General features: G+C 37.5%; 1 long non-coding RNA gene across 1 annotated transcript; it reads right to left on the reverse strand.

Moving 5' to 3' along the window:
• Window positions 1–1,813: 1,813 nt before the first annotated feature.
• Window positions 1,814–15,211, reverse strand: LOC128151779 (uncharacterized). The gene is made up of 3 exons (XR_008238461.1): window positions 14,991–15,211; window positions 12,482–12,591; window positions 1,814–1,901 (listed from the first exon to the last, which is right to left on the reverse strand). It is a non-coding gene; the product is annotated as an uncharacterized LOC128151779 (long non-coding RNA).
• Window positions 15,212–20,833: the final 5,622 nt, after the last annotated feature.

Raw genomic sequence — 20,833 nt, forward strand, 5'->3', positions numbered from 1 at the left:
TTGCAACCTGCTTGCTTTCTTTTTTTCCCCTTGCCATATATCAAACATTTAAAGAGAAACTTCATCGTAAAAACGTGAATAGGCCCACCTTAATAAAATATTTTATTATCTGGAACAAATCATCTGCTCAACTAGGCCATATATAGTGCAGTACAAAAAGTATCTAGCTATTTATTTTTGTAAGGTGGATTGTACCATGGTTTTCAGCTACATTCACTGAGTCATCTTCATTGACTTTTGTAGAGTAGCACCCATTTATGTCAACTGAAAATTTGCCCCATAATCTGTCTTCATTTCTACACTGGTTATCTATCTTCTTAATCTTAGTTTTTCTTGGGCATTGATGTGGAAATGTGGATGATAGATAATTTAAATCATAATGTATCTGTGAAAACTGAGCAGTGGAGCTTCTCAGTTATTGGCTGCAAAAAAGCCAATCTTGCAACAAACTGTACTGAAAAGCAAGGTAAGAGAAGAATTTCACTCCTAATTTGATTTATACGATATCTACTTTTCATGAAAAAGATTACAGAGAAATAATATTGGGGTAGAGTCAAAAGGTTATCATCACATTTACAGATTATCAAGTAACTTAAATCCCAAAGGGCCACAAATCTCCTGGGGATAATTGACAACCTTATTTTGTACTTTATACATCAATATTGAAGAGCAAAAAAGAAAAAAAAAAGGCAGTGAAAACACAAAATGGATCAGCTTTCCAAAGAATTACTTGAAGTTTGCTTTTTAAACAATGGACATCTTCATATAATATTGCGTGATCTTGAAGTTCATACATTTGTTATTGCACATTTGATTATGAGTATGAATTGAATTAAAGGTAATTGTCAATAGAAAAGTATGTTACCTGGATGATGAAGTTTATATGCCTTTTGCTACTGACATGCTTTGGCAAAACTGTTTTGCTAACTAGCATAAAGTTTTAGACTGCTTTTCATTAGCACAGCATCTCATCACTCCCATGTTTATTGTTATACTATTAAGTATACCTAGTTTACTTTACAAAGTGTGTATGAGTGTGTTTTTTTCAATATTTATGTGTATATATATACATATATACATACACATGTACTTGCATACAAGTACATATTTTGTTGTGTTCATATGTATGTGTGTATATATACAGAGCTACAGAAGCTTCTCTCAGACCTAAGGAATTGGTAACATGGAACAAGTAAGAATGGCCAAGGTACAGCATGAGATCATGAGAGGTAATAGACAAGAGATATTAAGTTGTTTAATGATCTTCCCCTCTTCTTCCCTTCCCTTCCCTTCCCTTCCCTTCCCTTCCCTTCCCTTCCCTTCCCTTCCCTTCCCTTCCCTTCCCTTCCCTTCCCTTCCCTTCCCTTCCCTTCCCTTCCCTTCCCTTCCCTTCCCTTCCCTTCCCTTCCCTTCCCTTCCCTTCCCTTCCCTTCCCTTCCCTTCCCTTCCCTTCCCTTCCCTTCCCTTCCCTTCCCTCCTCCTCTCGCCTCCCCTTGCTTGCTTTCTCCTTGTCTTTCTATAAAGTCAGATATGAGCAAGTGGTTAGCACAAATAATACCTACAAAATAATAGAGAATCAATGTAAACAAATTAGAGGGTACTTAGGTTAATTACATGTTTTCAGATTATTTTGTGGTACATAGGACAATCACAGAACCACCAGCAAGGGGGACAATGGAGGAATTATTCAGCTTAGCCTCAGTCCTGGAAATCAGCGTTAGTCAAACTATTTGTTAGCACCTGGAGAGCAACAAGGAAATCAATAATAGCTTACCTGGATGTGAAACATCATATATTTTCAAACAAATGAAATTCCATCTTGGCTTGTGAGACTCTCTCAACATCTGGGATTTCACAAGGAAAGTTCCGGAAGCTTCAGTTCTTTTCTTTATTTTCATTATCTGGATGATAGAATACAGACTGTGTTCAATAAACTTGCAGGTAAAGTGAGAAGGAAATCAAAGAACACTAGAGAGCAAAGTTATCATAATAACTTGAAGAAAAAGAAGGCTTGAAAAAGAATAGAAAGATAAAACTGTGACAAGTGTTATTAGTTAGGAATGACCAGTTGTACAGGTAAAGGATAGGGGGAAAACAGTTGTAAGAGGTGTGTAAAAACAGATCTTGGTTTAACAGTGTCACCATATCACATATTGTGGTGTGTAGTTGGAGAGTCAACATGTCAAAATATGTGCAATAACCTTTCAGCTCCGTTCAGCATCAGTGAGCTCGAGCTCACCTGCAGTGCTGTTCTCAGGCATGAGCTGCAAGAAGGTATGGCACAAGCAGAGCCCAGAAGTGAACGATGCTCATAATAAGGTTCTTGAAACCTAATCTGTGAGAAAAGACTGAAAGAAGAATTCTTTAAAGGGAAGGATGTTGAGTCAGTATATAATAATGTACAAGTATTTAAAAAGCTGTCAGAAATAGCTTTTCTCCATATCCAGACTGGATAAAAAAAGAATAATCTTAATTGCAGAAAGAAAGATTCAAGCTAAGCATTAGGAAATGCTTTCTAAAGAAAAGAGTAACTAAGATCTGGATAAGATTATCTAAGATCATAGTGAATTTCATTAGAGGTTGGAGGAAAGGTTTGTATGACCAGAGAATGTCTGTTTTATCAACTGTATTAGGCACTTCAATAAACAACTATTACATTTCTCAGAACAATAGCCTACACTTACGTCTTCGTATCACTCCAAGTGAGTTTTCATTTTCCCTCATTTGGAAAATGTTGCCTTCTTATTAGTGGAGCTGCTATGATGTTGATTTCCTAAACATAGCAGAAATACAGGAATTTTCACTGATTGGGCTAAAATCTGAGTTTATTTCAACCTTAGGTAACTAAAGAAAAAAAGTTGGACTGAATGCCCCTGTAGCCCTGGAGTAACACAGTGACGAATCCAGTCCTAAATACACCCCAAATAAGTCAAGTATAATTTGTCAAATACTTTACTGAATTGTTGCTCATAAATTTATTTTTTATTTTTTCTTTCATAACCTGGTTCTTCTCTTCACTTATCCTTATGTAAATATTTCATTTTCCATCTGGTGAACAGCTAGGACATTGTGTTGTAACAAATGCTATGAATCCATTTAATGGTTCATAATAAATTTATCTTATTTTCAAGTTAACATTGCTGTACAGGATATGTAACAGTCTTTATTAACAATGTTTAATACTAATTTTAATATTTTGAACTTTAAAGATAAAGACGGTAGATATTAGGCAGATACAATGACAAATCAGGAAGTCCCTGCAACACTTCATATTTCTTTCTTAGTAGAACGTATGCTTTAATGACAAAACCACTGGATTTTGTCTAATATTAATGCTAAGATATGTATAAAAAATGTCAGTTTACGTTTATTCTCATCAGGCTATAAAGTTTCCCTGCCTGAAGAAAATAAAAATTGTTTGTGAAAAATACTGGTTTTGGTTGGGATAGAGTTAATTTTCTTCCTAGGAGTGAGCGAGAGGCTGCATGGTGCTTAGTTGCCACCTGGGCTTAAACTGCAATATTCACTGAAGTGAAAAAACAAGACCAAAACCATCAGAATGGACAAAATAAGTGTGAAGTTCTCAAATTTAATCTTTCTTTTTTTTCATGCACAACTTTTCTGGAAGACCTAAACCGTATATTACCAATGGGTTGGTACATGGAGCAATTATAAAACAAGATGAACTCAGGGTTCACAGTATCTAAAAGAATGCAGATTATCTATGCTATTCTCTCTTTAACTCTAATAAATAACTGTTTAAATGATGCTTCACAGAGTCTGAGTGCCTTTCTTACTGGGTAGGTCATAGACCAGCACCTCCTGCTGCAAACAAATCTCTCTCTACCATTTTCCACCATGTGAAGGGAGATTATACAGCAAATAGAACCAGACTCTTCCTAGAGGTGCAGGGTGAAAGGACATGGTGTGCTGGTCACAACTTACAGCAAAGGGCCACAACTTGCAGCAAGGGAAATTGTAGCTGGGCATGAGGAGGCAGCTTTTCACCATGAGAGTGATGGAGCCCCGGCGCAGGTTGCTCAGAGAAACTTTGGGATATTCACCCCTGGATACTTCCAATACTCAACTAGATGAGCCCCATGGCAAACCGATCTAGTTTTGAAGTTAACCTTGCTTTGAAATGACCTGCAGAATCCCTCCCAGCTGAATGCTTCCTATGATTTTATGCACTCTTTTCCATCTGGGGCAATACAATTCACTTTTAACAAGCCAAGAAGTGGTGTTAATTCATTAAAAAGATTATATTTCTCTTTCAGTAGAACAACCAAGCTTTCTATGTTCATTATTCGTATTACTATTGGTACTGGCGTATTCCTTCTTGCTATACCCAACTGTGTGAACAAGTATCTAGAAATAACTCGTGCTTTCATTCTGAGAGTGAAAATCTGCACAGCCAGATACCACAATATCTACACGGTTTTAAAAACAAACAAGCAAACAAAAGGCTGTCTGGAGTTCTAACAAATTTGTCTTCATTTTTACAAGGCCTCCTTATGGTGTGGAGTGGTAGAGGATTTTAAGCTAAAAAGAAGATCGTGGGAAGATATATAGGTGTTGTTTTTAAATACAGTAGCAAAAGAAATTCTGAAAGAAATTATATACAGGTATTCTGTATTTAATAACAGCAATGTATTAGAAACTCTAGAATGCAAAGGGCTGCTTGGGTCAATTAGTCCAGTCTCCTGTTATTTTAAGCAATGCATTGGATAACATGGCATAATGCTTCCAGTCTCTGTCCCAAAACTGTTTTGGTTTTGGTTTTGGTTCAGTTTAATTACCTGTCCTCAGAACTCCCACTGAAAGATTTCTTGGACTGCAAAATACATTTCAGCTGCAGATGAGTTAAAATATGATACTGATCTTAATCTCTGCTTGATGTTACTCTATGAAAGTCGATGAAGGGATGAATATCTCCATCTCTTCACTTATTACAGACTAAGGGACAAACTGTGAGCATTTTATGAGGCTGCTCTGCAAGGCAGTGGGTAGAACTCATGGAATCTTATATCAATATTATAATTACAATACTAGAGCACCACAGAAACAGCAGGTTAAAATTTGATTTAAAATTTGGTGCAAAGCCATTACAGGGAGGAACTTGCCATTGCGATCAAGGTCTGTATTACTGAGCACATAGCCTGCAGCGTTATGTAGTACTCAGATTAGCCTCTGCACAACAGACTTTATGCTCTGATACGCTACATTGTTGAGATGTTAAATAATAAAAAAAAAGGCTCAATCATTTTATTCTCAAGCATGTGGTACATAAAACATTTATATATTCTAATCCCCCAAAGTCTACATACTGACCAGCTTCCTTGGTCCAGTTAAAGTATAGATTAAAAAGATGGTCTCTAACTGTGAGAATTTCCAGTGTGAGCAGAAAATATATGCCTGGTGTGATGGGAAATAACAGCAGGAATAAGATTCAGTAACTAAGATGCCTGTATTTATATTTCTACGCATACATGCCTACAGATACATCATGTATATTGGGACTCATCCAGGACTCAGTAACTTAAACAAAAGCATCTGGTGTACTATCTGGTTCATTTTATTAGTGGAGTATTTTCCCCAGGGCTCCAATTGCTGTTGTAGAATGGCATGGATCTCCTGTAAATTCTATGTCATACCTACAGCCCCATACATATGTCCTAAATATCCTGAAATGGCACAAACCACCAGTGTTTAAACAACTGATTCCTGATTAAAATTACTATTTTAGAATCAGATATATTTCTTTCTAGGTTCTATTGACTTTATTGATGAACATCATATTGAGTTGTCCTAATTTCATGTGAGACACCATAGGGCTTTCAAGACAGCTGCATAGGTCTATCAGACATGGCATAGGGTCTATGGGTTTCCTGTGTGATGCTGGAGCAACACCTGGAAGCCAGACACCACATCTGAAATGACACTGGATCCCTGTATTCAGACCACTCTAGCCCTCCTCAGATGCCCGTTGACAACAATGGGGGAAAAATGTCTACTACTGGCACACATATGGACACTTACACACAACTGTCTAATCTTGAGCTGATTCTTCCCCTGGGCGCTTGATTCAGTTGCCTGATCATAAGCTTCTTGTGCTGAGGAGCCCTAGCATAAAAGACATTAGAATAGAATAGAATAGAATAGAATAGAATAGAATAGAATAGTTCAGTTGGAAGGGACCTACAACAATCATCCAGTCCAACGGCCTGACCTTTTCAAGGCTGACCAAAAGTTACAACTTATTACTAAGGGCATTGTCCAAATTTCTCTTAAGCACTGACAGGAATAGGGCATTGACTACCTCTATAGGAAGTCTGTTCCAATGTTTGACCACCTTCTCTGTAAAGAAAATGCTTCCTAATGTCATCTGAACCTCCCCTGATGCAGCTTTGGACAATTCCCACGTGTCCTGTCAGTGGATATGAGGGAGAAAATGTCAGCACCTTCCTCTCCACTTCCCCTCCTCAGGAAGCTGTAGAGAGCAATGAGGTCACCCCTCAGCATCCTTTTCTCCAAACTAGACAAGCCCAAAGTCCTTAGCTGCTCTTTATTGGACATTCCTTCCAGCCCTGTCACCAGCTTTGTTCCCCTCCTCTGGACACATTTGAGTACCTTCACATCCTTCTTAAATTGTGGGGCCCAAAACTGCACACAGTACTCAAGGTGAGGCTGCACCAACACTGAATACAGAGGGATAATCCCCTCTCTTGACCAGCTGGTTATGCTGTGTTTGATGCCCCCCAGGATGGGGTTTGCCCTCTTGGCTGCCAGGGTACACTGGTGACTCTTATTGAGCCTGCTGCCAACCAGCACCCCCAGATCCCTTTCTTCAGGGCTGCTCTCCAGCCACTCCTTTCCCAATTTATACTTGTGCCTCACATTACTCTGTCCCAGGTGCAGAATTTGGCACTTGGACTTGTTAAATTTCATGCTATTGATGATTGCCCAATGCTCCAATCTATCTAGATCCCTCTGCAAGGCATCTTGTCCCTCAAGAGAGTCAACTACCTCCCAGTTTGGTGTCATCAGCAAACTTACTAAGGGAGCTTTCAACTCCTATATGCAGCACTTCTGGGTCATTTGCTGTTGCTAGAAAACATTTGTTGTTGCAGACTTCAGCAATGCAGATAGGATATTGGCATGAAAGGAGTGAGGTTTTAACAGCATTGTCTTGTCAGCAAGGTAGGATGCCAGTTTTTCACAAAACTTTTTTCTTTATCCTGGTGAAGACGATAGACCGTGTATGTTTAGTACAGTTTAGTATGTGGTAGGCTAACCTTGGCCAGCAGCTAAGCACCACACAGCTGCTCACTGAGGGAAAACCCTCATCCCAGTGGGACAGGGGAGACAACAGGAAAAACAAAAGCAAAAAAACCCCTTGTGGGTGAAGATAAAGAAAATTTTATAAGCAAAGGAAGAAGAAAGAAAAGAAACACCCAAGTGACGCAACGACAATCATGTGCCACCTCCCCCACGTAGGCTGATGCCAATCCAGTCTCCCAGGAATGGCTACCTTCCCCCCAAAAATTCCTTCCCTCTTTTTTTATTGCTTAGCATGATATTATATGGCATGGAATATCCCTTTGGTCAGCTCAGGTCAGCTGTCCTGCTTGTGACCCCTCCCCAGTTCTGTGTACCTCCCAGCCTACTCACTACAGCAGCAAAGTGCAAAAAAGATAAAACCTTGACACTGTAAGTACCACTCAGCAACAGTTAAAATGCTGGTGTGTTACCAACACTGTTTAATCACAAATCAAAACCACAGCACCACATGGGCTGCTATGGAGAAAAGTAACTCCCAGGTATTTACTAGGTAAACTGGTTTACCAGTTTGGATAGCTCCTTTAAGTGCTATTAGATTAGCTTTAACAATGTCAACTTTTATTGGCCTATGGTATTGCTTCATTTTGAAACCTGGAGGGTATTATGGAGGGATTCAATTCTGTCTTAAGATGTTTAAATTTGTGTGTCTAAAGGTGACTAGACATCAAACTCTCCTTAGTCAGTGTAAAACCTGAGACATTCTGCTCACTCATCAGTGGTGTCTTAGGTGGGATATAGTTGCATGAAATTAGCCAAGAGAAACTGAATACAACTCAGTTGGGTTCAAAGATGTGACATGGATGTCAGTGAGACCTGAAGACTTCTGGAAGCTGTAGTGGGAGGCCAGTGTGGACACTCTGCAGCACCTAAAATGACATTTGGGCTCAGTTCAGTAGGGTTAATAAGTATACAGTGCTGTGTGATATACTCAGGGTTACCTGAGATACCCCCCGAGACTTGGGGGTTTCACACAAGACTTCCAAGGGACCCTCACCCTTCTGGAGAGGCAGCTGGAAGCCAACCAGGATGCCCTAAGGCACCTAAGACAGCATTATTGTCTTTGGCATTTGTATCTAAACTACACTTTATTTTGACTCCTGCACCTTGAATCCATCTGAGACTTCATCTTTTCATGGGTGACAAATGAAGAATGATGTGTGATGAATAAGTTTTTGTGATAACCTCACAGTTTCCTCCTTCTCTATATTTTCTCAGAAAAAAGATTAAATAATCACAATTTTTTTTTCTTTTATTTTCTGTTTTAACAAAACTTGTCTTATGTCACTGCTGGAAATGAGGATTTGTTTTCTGGAGTGGAGTCAATGTGGCCTTTTTGCCAAGACCTGTAATTTAGGCGTTGATTGAACTTCTTAGTTCTTTGAGGATTAAAAGCCTGGGAAAGCTTAGATCAGTAAACAGTAGTGAGAAGCTAAAACTGCTGTTCAGTTAAAAATTCATACATTTGTTCAGTGTTCACTGTTTGAAACCTCTATATAGTCCTATAAGCAAAGTGAAGTTGCTTTATGTAGATACCTGCAGGAATTATACCATCCAAGGTCTGATCCTCAGTGAAAAAGCATAATAAGCTTATTTCTGAGTATTGCCCAAGCCACAGTAATTGATATCCAAGATGCTTCCAAATCAGGATTATAATTTCATCCATTGTGCAAGACACCACCAAATCTTCATCTTTCCCCAGTGCTAAGCTAAACATTCATACTACTAGATTTATTTGAAAAATGGAAGATAGTTTTACATATAATCCTGGTGCTTAGGCAATTTTTTAACAACACATTTCTACCTACAGTAAAGGGAATATTAAGGCTAGAAAAGGCAGCCTAGAAATTGAAGATTTTGGTTTGTTGGTTTTTTTTTTAAGAGGGTTTGAAGTCAGCCACATCTCACCTCCAGAGCCTCCGTCCATGAAATAGATCTAAGTAAGATTTCTGTGACTTACTGAGCAATGATGAGCAGTTTGGGAACTTATGCAAATGACACTAATCACTGCAGTAGTGCTGCAGTAGGTAAGTAATATGAGCTATGTAATGACTGTGTTTGTAAGCCTCTAGCTCCCAAAAGCTTCTGGCTAATTCTTGAAGTCAACTTAATTATTAATTAAAAAAAAATTTATATATATATAAAAAATTAAACCTCAGGCTATGATCTGACCTTGAAAACCAGAATTAAACTAAGAATCCAAAGTTCATTATACATTATAATTTCTTTATTTAGAAGGTATTTGTATTTCTTGTGATACTAGTCTATTTTTCATAGCTCCTGACCATGATTTCTGATAATAGTCTGCAATATTCTTGTGTTACAGACATTTAGTAAGAAAGCACTATTTGACTTATACTGCAGAAGAATATTTTTGACTGTGGAGTTTGCAATTGTCTTGAAATATCCTACCTGCAAGATTAATCCAGGGTGGAAACAAGTCTCAAAAAATCTGATAAGTGAATTATAATTTCTCAGTCCATTGGCTTAATAATTCTGTAGTTTTGACTTGTATCTGTTGTGTTCATTTTAATATGAATTTCATGATGAAATTCAGGAGGAACAAGGAAAATGCTTGCACGCACATAGGCAAAGTAAGTCTGTTTAGCACCGTTGACACGCAGCAATGAAATGTGACTAACTTTCCTGGCCAAAAAACACAGTATTTACGTATGTATGTATGTATGTATGTATATATGTATCTATCTATCTATCTATCTATCTGTCTATTTATTTATTTTAGGAAAAAAGTGCATGTGGGTATCTGGGGAAACCCAGCCTTTTCGTCATTTTTGTTTACTCTTCAGTTTATTACAAAATATTTGAAATTGTGTATCATTACAAATCTACCTCAGAGCCTACTGCTGACAGTCTCTGTCAGAAACCAGCACCTTTTAGAAAAAATTTATAGGCACATGAGTTGCTTATCTCTTACTCAAAATTTCACAGAAGTATATTAGTCATGGTGAGACCTTTATCTAGCGGAAATTCTTGGAAAAGCCAAGGGGTGAGGAAGAAAAGCACAGGAAGACACAGAGAAGGCAGGAAGGAAAATATGTGAAGGGAAGTAACAGCGACTTATATCAGGAAGCAAATAACTTTTCAGCTTGTTTCAGAGCAGTGAGGTGAACATGGAAACCTACAGTGAAACAAGAAATAACAGTTTCAGATCTTCACTCCAAAACCACCAGAAGAATAAGGGAGACAATTAGATTGACACAGCCCATAACCTGTTTTTTAAGGAAGTCATAGAGCAATATGTTGTTCAGCAGCAAAGAGTTGAAACGAGGTTTTCAATTTGTGTTAGAGGTTTTGCCTTAACTAGGAGACTTTCATCTAATATTTTTCTTTTGGAGGTGTTATACAATTTGTATAAAAATATGTAATTAAATCCTTGTATATTAAGGCAAAAACGTCATTTGTCATGAATCGGTATTCAATGATATCCTTTCTCTGGAACTATTACACACAATTTGGGGTCCTTATGCTCATGTCTTTCACGCATTTCTGGAACCTATAAAATTTTTAATACTAGTGGCAATTACTGATTGTCAGCTATACTATTAGATATATCTCAGGCTACAACATTACATCAACAATTTCAGTCTTTGTATATTGCACTGTAGTACAGTATGTTTAATCCCCATGAAGCTACTTCCATGCTGTAAGAAGCCCTTATAAAACTTTCTTGTTAAATTAAGCAGAGTGATTTTTAAGTTTCTTGTTAATCTTTAGTTAATAACAATATTAGATATTGGAATTATCAGATATTTTATTCAACCATTTAATCAGGGTTTTTTAAAGCAATTTTTAAAGTAGTCCCACAAACTATATACAGTCTTCTAAAATGCATCACAGTCTGTAAGTTTACCTGTACTGTTTCTTCCTGATTGCCTATCCTTCCTTTGTCTAAGTTGGTTACTTTGGGTTTTTTTCTGAAGAAACTAAATCTAAACCTAAACCTAAACCTAAATGTTCCTTTGACAATGACTCCTAACAGACCATTATCTTTTAAGATCTGCCGGTGAACAATCTCTTAATCACCTTAAGAAATTTTTTTATTGATATAATAGAGTGCAAATTTTTAAATCAGAACTGGTTTCAAAATGACAGGAAGAATCAAGTATGGGATGGTACTACCTACCACTGTCAATGATTAGAATACACTGTTTTTTATACTATGAATAAGAAAGTTTTATTTAATATTAAAACACATTGTATTTAAAACAATTTTATGCATGACAATATTATCCAAAAACAGTTTTATAGTTCCCACATAAAGATAACTGCCACTTCTTTTACTAGATCTAATGATAGACATATGCTAAAGTTATTTCAGGATACCCTGACTGAGAAAAAGACTGTCATTTACCAGTGTGGCAGAAAAATGTCTCCTTGCATCAAGAAAGACAGCAACAGGTTTATAGGATTATTCCCCTAATGTTAGATTATTTTGTTTACCACTGCTTTTAAGCAATATTTTGTGTTATCTGAAACTTAAAAAGCAATAATTTAATTTGGGTTTATACACAGAAAGAGAACTATTTCAAACGCTACCATCAGCAGTATCAAAAGCAAAACACACCGATCTCTTCTTTTTGTAAAAGAGTTAATGCTTTCTATTAGTCTGTTAGCTGCGATGATACAAACATTTAAAAGTTCTGGCATTAAATCGCACATAAGAAAGAAGTAGTATGTCTGTTAAATATTGCTGAAATATATTACAACTAACCATGGATTCTTTTAACAGCCTGTGGCCAAGCTAATATGGACATTGTTTTTTTCTTCAACACCTCCTGTGTTTCACTCAGATCTTAAAATAATAAGAGAGTTAATAAAATGTTGAAGTTTTAGATGAAGACAATCTTCCCTGAAAAACAAATTTAAATCTTAATAGTATATGTTTCACTGTTTACGAGAAACAGGTACTAAAATTATCTAAATTGGTTGTTTTGTCTCCGTAACTACTTCATCTATTATAACTGGATTTTAATGTTTTGTTTTTTATTAGTAAAGCAGTTATCACCACTGAATTTTTGATAACACAGAAACACCAGTAAACAGCACACAGTGACAAGGATAACTGCTGTCTTTGAGTATAAATAATTGAGTAGTGCATGTGAGAAATGAATCTTTTACTTACCCTAGACAAAAAAATTGCATCTAAAAATAAAAAGATGACTGGATGGATGTCTGTGGTAGTTGGCAATGTCCCCACACAGGTTGCAAATGCATTTCAGTTTATTCCTTCACCTGTATGCACAAATGTGATCTATGGTTAGGTTAATGTTAGCACTGGGATTGTTTTGAATGCTACTTACCTGAGTGGTAGGTAAGTATAGAGCACAGAAACATCTCTGCGTTATGCCTATTTAGTAGATTATCCTGCAGCAGTCCAAGGCAATTTCTTTCTCAAAAGCTTTCAGATGTAGATAAAGTAAAAAAATGTTAACATGAAGTATACATATTAATACAGTAATAAACAGTGATTCTTAGTAATCCTTCTGTTGTTTTGTTTTGTCTTTTCATTGTCTTTCATTTCTGGAATTCCAGCTAAGGGAGAGCTGTTCCTTGAATCAAAGCCCTGTATACTCCATGGAAAAACTCATGCTGGCAGCAACAAGCTTTTGGCAGAGTCCTAAATTCTTTTCTTTTACTCTGGAAAAAAGCAGTCCTGAGCTCATCTTCATGATAAATGACCTAGATTGCTTGTCATTCAAAAAGAGACGGAAAAAAACAGAAGTGAAATACATTAAGACTGTTTTCAATGTATTTCAAACTCTCTACAGAAAATAAAAATCCCAAAGCACCCTGTGCTTTTTTTCCTTTCCACAATGGTCCAATAGGCTGCCGTGGTTATGTCAAGGAGCTAGAAATGCAAATGTTTTTCACCAGATGTTTTCCCCGAGCTGTAGAACCTTTATGTGGCAGAGTTGGAGCAATGGCAGAAGGTGCTGCTATATTATATCCTTTAGAGTTTGTCTCGGTACCATTTCCCCACATCCTGGATATACTTCCTTGCAAAGAGATCCTTGTCTGCAGAAGCAAGGACATGACTGTTATTCCCAAATACTCCTCGAGACTCAGGAAGTGGAAAAAGCACAAAGACAACTTGTTTTCTTTTTTTGTGTGCAACTTCATGACCTGCAGTCATAACCCTACATATCTTAATATCAATTGCTGTAATTTTCCTTCTTATTATTCTTCTTCCGCTTTATCAGTGTTCATCTTTCTAACATGCTTCTTCCATATCTTCCTGCCTTACTAAATACAGACTCAGCCATCCGAATGGTATCAGGAGAACTCAGTTATGGTATACTAAAACTTGACTTGTACTTAGGTTTCTTATGATTAAACAAACAAAATTACTACTAAAACACAATACATACAAAGGAATGTTAAAATGGCAGTGTATTTATCACACAAAGTTAACAAATTGGCCCAATAGCAAAACCTTTCATAATAAAATTTCAGTACTTCCAAACTTTATAGCACAAAGCAAACAAAAATGTGAATCATTTCTAATTACTAGCCACAGCATCAGGAGATATCACTATGGAGCCAGTTCTGTCTGCAAACACACATGTGGCTTCCAAACTGTTTGAACTGTATAAATTATCTTCATTTCTATATGCAGCATGGGTTCAAAGTTAATTGCCTGTTACATTACCAAAGGCAAAGATAAGTACATATTATCTGGTGTGGCAAGGAAAGAAATTTTTAACAAAACAGGAAAAATACCTCTCATGTCTTATAATTCATATTTCCAAACAGAAAAAAAAATAATATGTATGCTCCACCACCATAAATAAACTAATTGGAAAGAACTGTTACAGAGGCTGATTTAAGGTTATCAGAGAAAAATGATGGAAATAACCTAATACAAAGTAAAGACATTTTGTCTACTGACTTGCAAAATCCAGCTGTGGTTCCTAAAGTTTGTAGGCATTTTTCATCCTTACTGGGGAAATTATAAAATATATAGGTTTCACCATGTTCCAGAAGCATTTAACATCAGACTAAAATAAAAAATCCCCACAGAATGGACTCAGAAAAAAATAAGAAAGCAACAGAGAGAGAACATTATAGCTATTAAAGGGTAAATTGGTTAACACTTTAAAATAACTTGATAATATTCTTTTTCAGTAGTTGATTTAAAGATTAACCAGCCTTCCAATTCCCTGTGCATCATAAACTGTGCAAAAGACAAAGCAAAGAAACCATGAATGCATCCCACTCCTTTCTAAGTATGGTATATGAGTTATGAATGTGCATGAGAAAATATTTCAGAAAAAAATAGGTAACTTAATTGGCTGAAGCCCATAAAGCTGAAAAATAATGTGTGAAGCAGGTTGATGAAAATGAGAGAAGCTTCACTTGTATTTATTCAATCAAGAATGCATATTTGTTGTGACTACTCAAATACTATCTCTATGGACATGTATCTGAGTTACATGCATAATTAGTTTTGGCCCAATATATTTGTCTCTGTGTTTGTTACTGTCAAAAATTCCTTTACCAGTACAAAGAGCACTGGATCTCAGCTGAAATTTTATTCTGGTCTAAGTGGTGAGAGTTAGCCACAACCCATAGGAGCAAATGCTAATTTCACAATTTTCAGAGAATATAATGCAGCAGTACAGACTACTTACCTTATGGTTCCCCAAAACCGGTAACTGCACTTCTTCCTTGCTGCTGTGGTTTTCAGTCATATTGGGCACTATTTTTGTTGGTGCAGCAAAGATTGAACTGGATATGTCCATCTAGGTATAACAGGCAGGTGATTAAAGACCATATCCAAAACAAAACCTTTCTCAACACCTATAGAGCAATTTATGATCAATACTAATTGCTTAAATAGCCAGTCTTCATTGTTGACAACATTGCATGACAGAGTACTTTAAGAGGACACTTAAACAATCAGATTAGGTTTATGAATCATCCTCTGAGACTCTAATGCCTAAAATCCTTTTTAGCTGGGTGTGACAGACCATGTCCTATCTGTATTGGGACAGATAGGGAACTAAAACATACTTACATATTTAGTCAGAGATAACCTGGGCCAGTAAGCATTAAGTAACATGTTCAGAAACGTTGCATTAATTTCTTATATTTTTAAAGTTGTAAATAATTCCCCCCAAAGTTCTCTCATTTTCTATTTCCCAGTCTACTATGATTTTTAGTAGGAGGGAACACCTGCAGTAGGGCAGCTCCAGGCATTCAGGGCTCTCGGCCATAGGTTCTGCATATGAGGATGAGAGATTTTTCTGCAGTGTCCCTATTAATCTACAGAGCTTAAAGCTGGGTGCTACTGCTACTGTCTTCATTCAGCTAGTTACATTAGAGGTTCAAATAACCTGCATTAAGAAATGTATAAATAAAGATAACATTGCTATAACTTCTTCTAATTTAGATATTTTTTGCTGGAGCAGCTAATCTTATGACTATTCTCGCTTAAATGAACAGAGATTTAAATAAAATCTATATATACCTTTTCGTGAACTCTCAGGGACTCTAGGACTAAAAATACTCTAAATATGGTGACTTTGGTACACTTCCAAAATATTTATTAGGTATTTAATCTGATTTAAAGCTGTTTGGCTTTTGCTACCTAGTTCCTTTTTAATATTCAGGATTTCAGGGATGCTTGTTGTTTTGTTTCTGGATGCTTCCTTAGTAGTCATTTTGAATGTATGACCCTGAAAAAAGTGCTAGAACTAAATGAAACTGTGCATTTTGTAAGATTTTTTAAAATGAAACTGTAAGTGCTTCAGTTTCTTAAAAATGTTATTCAAATTTTGCTGAAGACTCAATCATAGCAAATAAAAAATAGTTCTTCCATCTCCCCATCACTAGAAAATATAAAATAAGGGAGACACTACTGGAACTAAGATCAGAATCCTTCTGATTATGGGTGATTGTTAGAGTGCCAGAAAATTTCACCAAAGGTTATATTTTGCTGTAAAAAACATGAATTATTTGAAAGGCCCTTTTATTTTTTAAAAGGAAGAACTATCAACCTCTAATACTAAATGCCTCACGGTACATCTTAATGGCATATGAATTCTGATTAAGAAAGTTTACAAGGTATCCTCACACGTGACACCACAAAAACAACAGGCAGGTGGCTGAGATAAACTGCAGAATACTCTGTCTTTCTTCAAAGTGGGTTTTCACCTATTTTTTGACATGAGGCTAATATGCCTTTTAGAATAATAATCACCTAAGTTTTCTGAAGTCTTCTAAAACCTGAGTTTCTGTGGAAAGTGTAGGTTGTTCATCTATGCATTGCAGTATGTTTCATTTATAGTGCTATTTAATTAGCTATTCTACTACCTAAATTCCCTGTTGGGTACAAGTTCACATTATCCAGAAATCTCAACAACCCATCGTCACCCACTTTTCGCAGATTTTTTATTAAATGCATGTATATTAGGCATTAATGTTTCCTTTGAGAATCTCAAATTAGCTGGCAGAAGAGGGACAACATCTCCATAATATTGCCACCTGACAATTCAGTCTCTGAAATAAATAAACAGAAAAGATGTAGACAGTCAAAAGGGTATAATAGTATTGAATCTGTAGAAGTGGGAATGGCTGTGAATAAAGTGACTTTCTCTATATAATAGTCACGTTCTAAATTTGGTACTGTGAGTGGGAGAAAGCTACTGATGACTCTTACCATCCTTGAAAATGTAGGATTATATACTGCATGCACTTGTGTCACTGAAGCCTATTTGTTGAGGATTTATCGTAAATCTGAAAGAAAAAAAGCCCTGCAGTGATTGCAAAAGCTAGTACATCTGGAAAGGCAAGGCAAGGGAAGGAAAGGAAGGGTGAGAGAAAGGAGATAATGTAACATCTCCATTCTTTAGCTTTACTTTCTGGTTTTAACATAGAGAATTATGTTCTTCAATTCCAATACACACTGAAGTGCCCATTTTATAATTAACAACTGCCAAACCATTCCCCTGACAAATACAAATTACTCTGCACAAACACTCTATAAAGTTGGAAAAGTCACATGGGGGGGGGGTGGTGAAGGAAAAAGAAAGACAAAAAAGAAATAAAGCTATGAGAGGTTTTCTAGGCAGCATTTTTTTCTTAAGATCTCTGAACTTTTAAAGCCACCTTGTGAACAGTGGTAGGTGTAAGAGGCAGTTCCCTCAGTGTGACAAACAGCTATAGGCTATAGGATTTATACTTTTTTTTGGCCCTGCATTAGAGATAATTATTTACCCCATAGCAACCAGGAAAAAAAGGGAGATTAAGAACAAGCTACTTGCCTAAAGCAAAGCACTTTTTAGGTTGCTTGACTTACTTGTTCAGGTACATGACTCATGTTTTAGAAGAACCTTGCAGTAAAATGGGCTATGGCATTGATTTGCCAGTAACATCCTTTTTTGCCTCCACCACCTCCTCCTCCTCCTTTTCCTGCAGAACACGTAGACGCTGCGTTCTCCCATTCTGGGTGAGAGCGTGTGTCTCGACAGCCAATACTTGTGAAACCCCAAGTACATAAGAAGGAAATACCTACTGAAGTGAATTCATTCCTACATAGGGTAAGATGTATTCTCTGTCATGTTAGTCATTACTTCATCTGAGCCTAATAATGTTCTCAGGTTGATATGTTACTCATTACCAAGACACTAGCTTTTAACCAGGAGAGTATTTAAGAATGTACTATTAATACCAGTGAGGCATTAGGTGAACTAATTAATCATTCAAATTCTCATTTATTGGCTTAATTAATGGCTTCTTTCTGAACTCTTTGAATACAGTCCAAATGTTACGAATATAGGTGTGCTGATGGAGTAAATTGCAATGATGAAGATCAGTCCATTTATAGTTGCCCTCACCACCACAGTATCTAGCCACTGAGCAGTCTGACACGTCTGCAGTCACCAGGAGAGTGGCATTAATCTGCTTTCTCCTCTCCCCTGTCACAGCACTGGCACTGCTGTTCCCCACCAGCTGGTAATGGCATGGTTGCTGGGGGAGCAAGAGATAGCAGCTAACAAAGGAGACGTGGGTCCCTCGCTGTGGCGGTGGCAGGTCAGGACAGTATCTGTAACCTTGATGAGGCCTTTGTGCCAGATGTGTCCCTGGTGCTCCAGGTAGCTCTGCTGCAGACATCTGGTCCTAGAAAGTGGCTCTTTTCACTAATCCGTGTCTTGGGTGATGGAAAACTAATGGCCACTACCTATTACATGGACAGAAGGCCACATCCACCCTCAGTTTGAGTTAATTATTGTCCCGAAGCCATTGTGAGGTCAGAAATTGCTATTAGTCTATCACACGTGAAAACTAAGCAACTTACTGAAGGTGACTTAAGTCACTCTAGCAGACTAGGGACTCTAGCCAGGGGCTGTACTGCCGAAGGGCACAAAGACCCAGGGAGGTCAATAGAGCAGCATGCCTTGAGTCTACTCTATGTAAAGCTTAGTACCCTCTAAAGTGCCTTGAGAACGTACATAACATACAGCTCTTGGCTTGGGTCTCCTTTGAGCCATATATGGTACACCAATAATGTTATAATTATGTGATAGGAAGAGGGTCAGTTCGAAGCTCTTCAGAAAAGGCACAATTTTTATCAAAGTGGTAAGAGTGGAATTTTTGTATGAAAAAAACCCAACCTGTTCTTTGCCCTGCAAATGGCATGAGGGAGGACACATGTGAGTGCCCTGTTGGGATGTCAGAGAGCGCTAGGCACGGCAAAGCAGCACCCATACTTTCTGTTGGGAACTGTTCCTGGAACAAACTTTCTCCAGAATCAGACCTTGGCTTGTCTCAGAGGGAAAATGCTGGTTCACTCCAAAACCGACTCAGGGCAAAACAACAGGCACAAAAATAGAAGGACTGTAAATCATGGAATTTCACATGTGGACACACGTACAATGATAAGTGTATTGACAAACAACATTAATAAAAGGAGAGGCAAAGTATTTTTGCCTGATTTAAGAATGCAATAAAACTGTTTAAGTCAGAAGTAATCAGGATTAACAACTGAGTTCATAAATTGAGGTAGGATATAGGATTGTGTGCATGTATCTAAATGTTGAGTCATATTTCCTTGCATCAAAGTCATGAAAACAGACATCAACAGGCTTGAAACTCTACTGAGGTAAACATTGATGGGGGCCAGATCTGATTATGAATGTTTAAAGTATAATTTAAATTGTTCTGCTGTGACAATAGGAAATTGTCCACAGTACTATAGGATCATTCAAGACCAGCCGGAGTAAAACCTTCTGAAATGCATAGAGTGTCAATACTGGGCTCTTGGCACCAACTGTATCACTCTCAAATATATTCCTATTGTGGTGTATCTCTTGTCAATGTAGAGAAAATCGGACATAGCTTGCCTGCTCATTGAGGTTGCAGCAGAAAAGTAGTAGTCTTGATTCATCTTTTGAAAAAGAATTTTATCCCTTGAAATCAGTCAAACCAGGCTGGGGTGAAATTGGGATAATAGAGGAGCAAACCAGATTCAAGATTAAAAAAAAGATAAAAAAGACTTTCATATTTTGTAATAGTTACCTTTCAGATGAAAAATTTCTCAACTATGCCTTTGTGTGTGATCAAACCATTATTATCATATATAAGGGGAATATATTTAAAAGCAAACAGATATAAAGTCTGAATTATTAACTATTTCTGTGAATCATAAATTATTTTAGTTACTCGTAAGCAATCATTTTCTATTTCAAAATAAATTGTTAACAACCTCATAAAATTATCATTGCAAATGCTGGATAAATAAATGCCCGGAAGGACGATCTGGGGAACTACAGGCCTGTCAGTCTGACCTTGGAGCCAGGGAATGTTATGGACCAGATCATCTTGAGTGCCATTACATGGCATGTACAGGACAGCCAGGTGATCAGGCCCATGGGTCAGTCAGCATGGGTTTATGAAAGGCAGGTCCTGCTTGACTAACCTGATCTCCTGTGACAAGGTGACCCACTTAGTGGGTGAGGGAAAGGCTGTGGGTGTTGTTTACCTAGACTTTAGTAAAGCCTTTGACACCAATTCCCACAGCATTCTCCTGGAGAAACTGTCTGCTCATGGCTTGGATGGGAGTACTCTTTGCTGGGTAAAAAACTGGCTGGATGGATGAGCCCAAAGAGTGGTTGTGAACGCAGTTAAATCCAGTTGGCAGGTGGTCACAAGTGGTGTTTCCCAAGGTTCAGTATTGGGACCAGTTCTGTTCAATATCTTCATCAATGATCTAGACAAGGGGATCGAGGGCACCCTCAGTAAGTTTGCAGACAACACCAAGTTGGGAGGGAGGGTTGATCTGCTTGAGGGTAGGAAGGCTCTACAGAGGGATCTGGCCAGGCTGGACTGATGGGCCAAGGCCAATTGTATGAGGTTCAACAGGGGTCAGTGCCGGGTCCTGCACTTGAGTCACAACAACCCCATGCAGCGCTACAGGCTTGGGGAAGAGTGGCTGGAAAGCTGCCCAGCAGAAAAGGACCTTGGGGTATATTGG

This window comes from Harpia harpyja, chromosome 15, assembly GCF_026419915.1.
Source record: "Harpia harpyja isolate bHarHar1 chromosome 15, bHarHar1 primary haplotype, whole genome shotgun sequence".
Taxonomy (NCBI): domain Eukaryota; kingdom Metazoa; phylum Chordata; class Aves; order Accipitriformes; family Accipitridae; genus Harpia; species Harpia harpyja.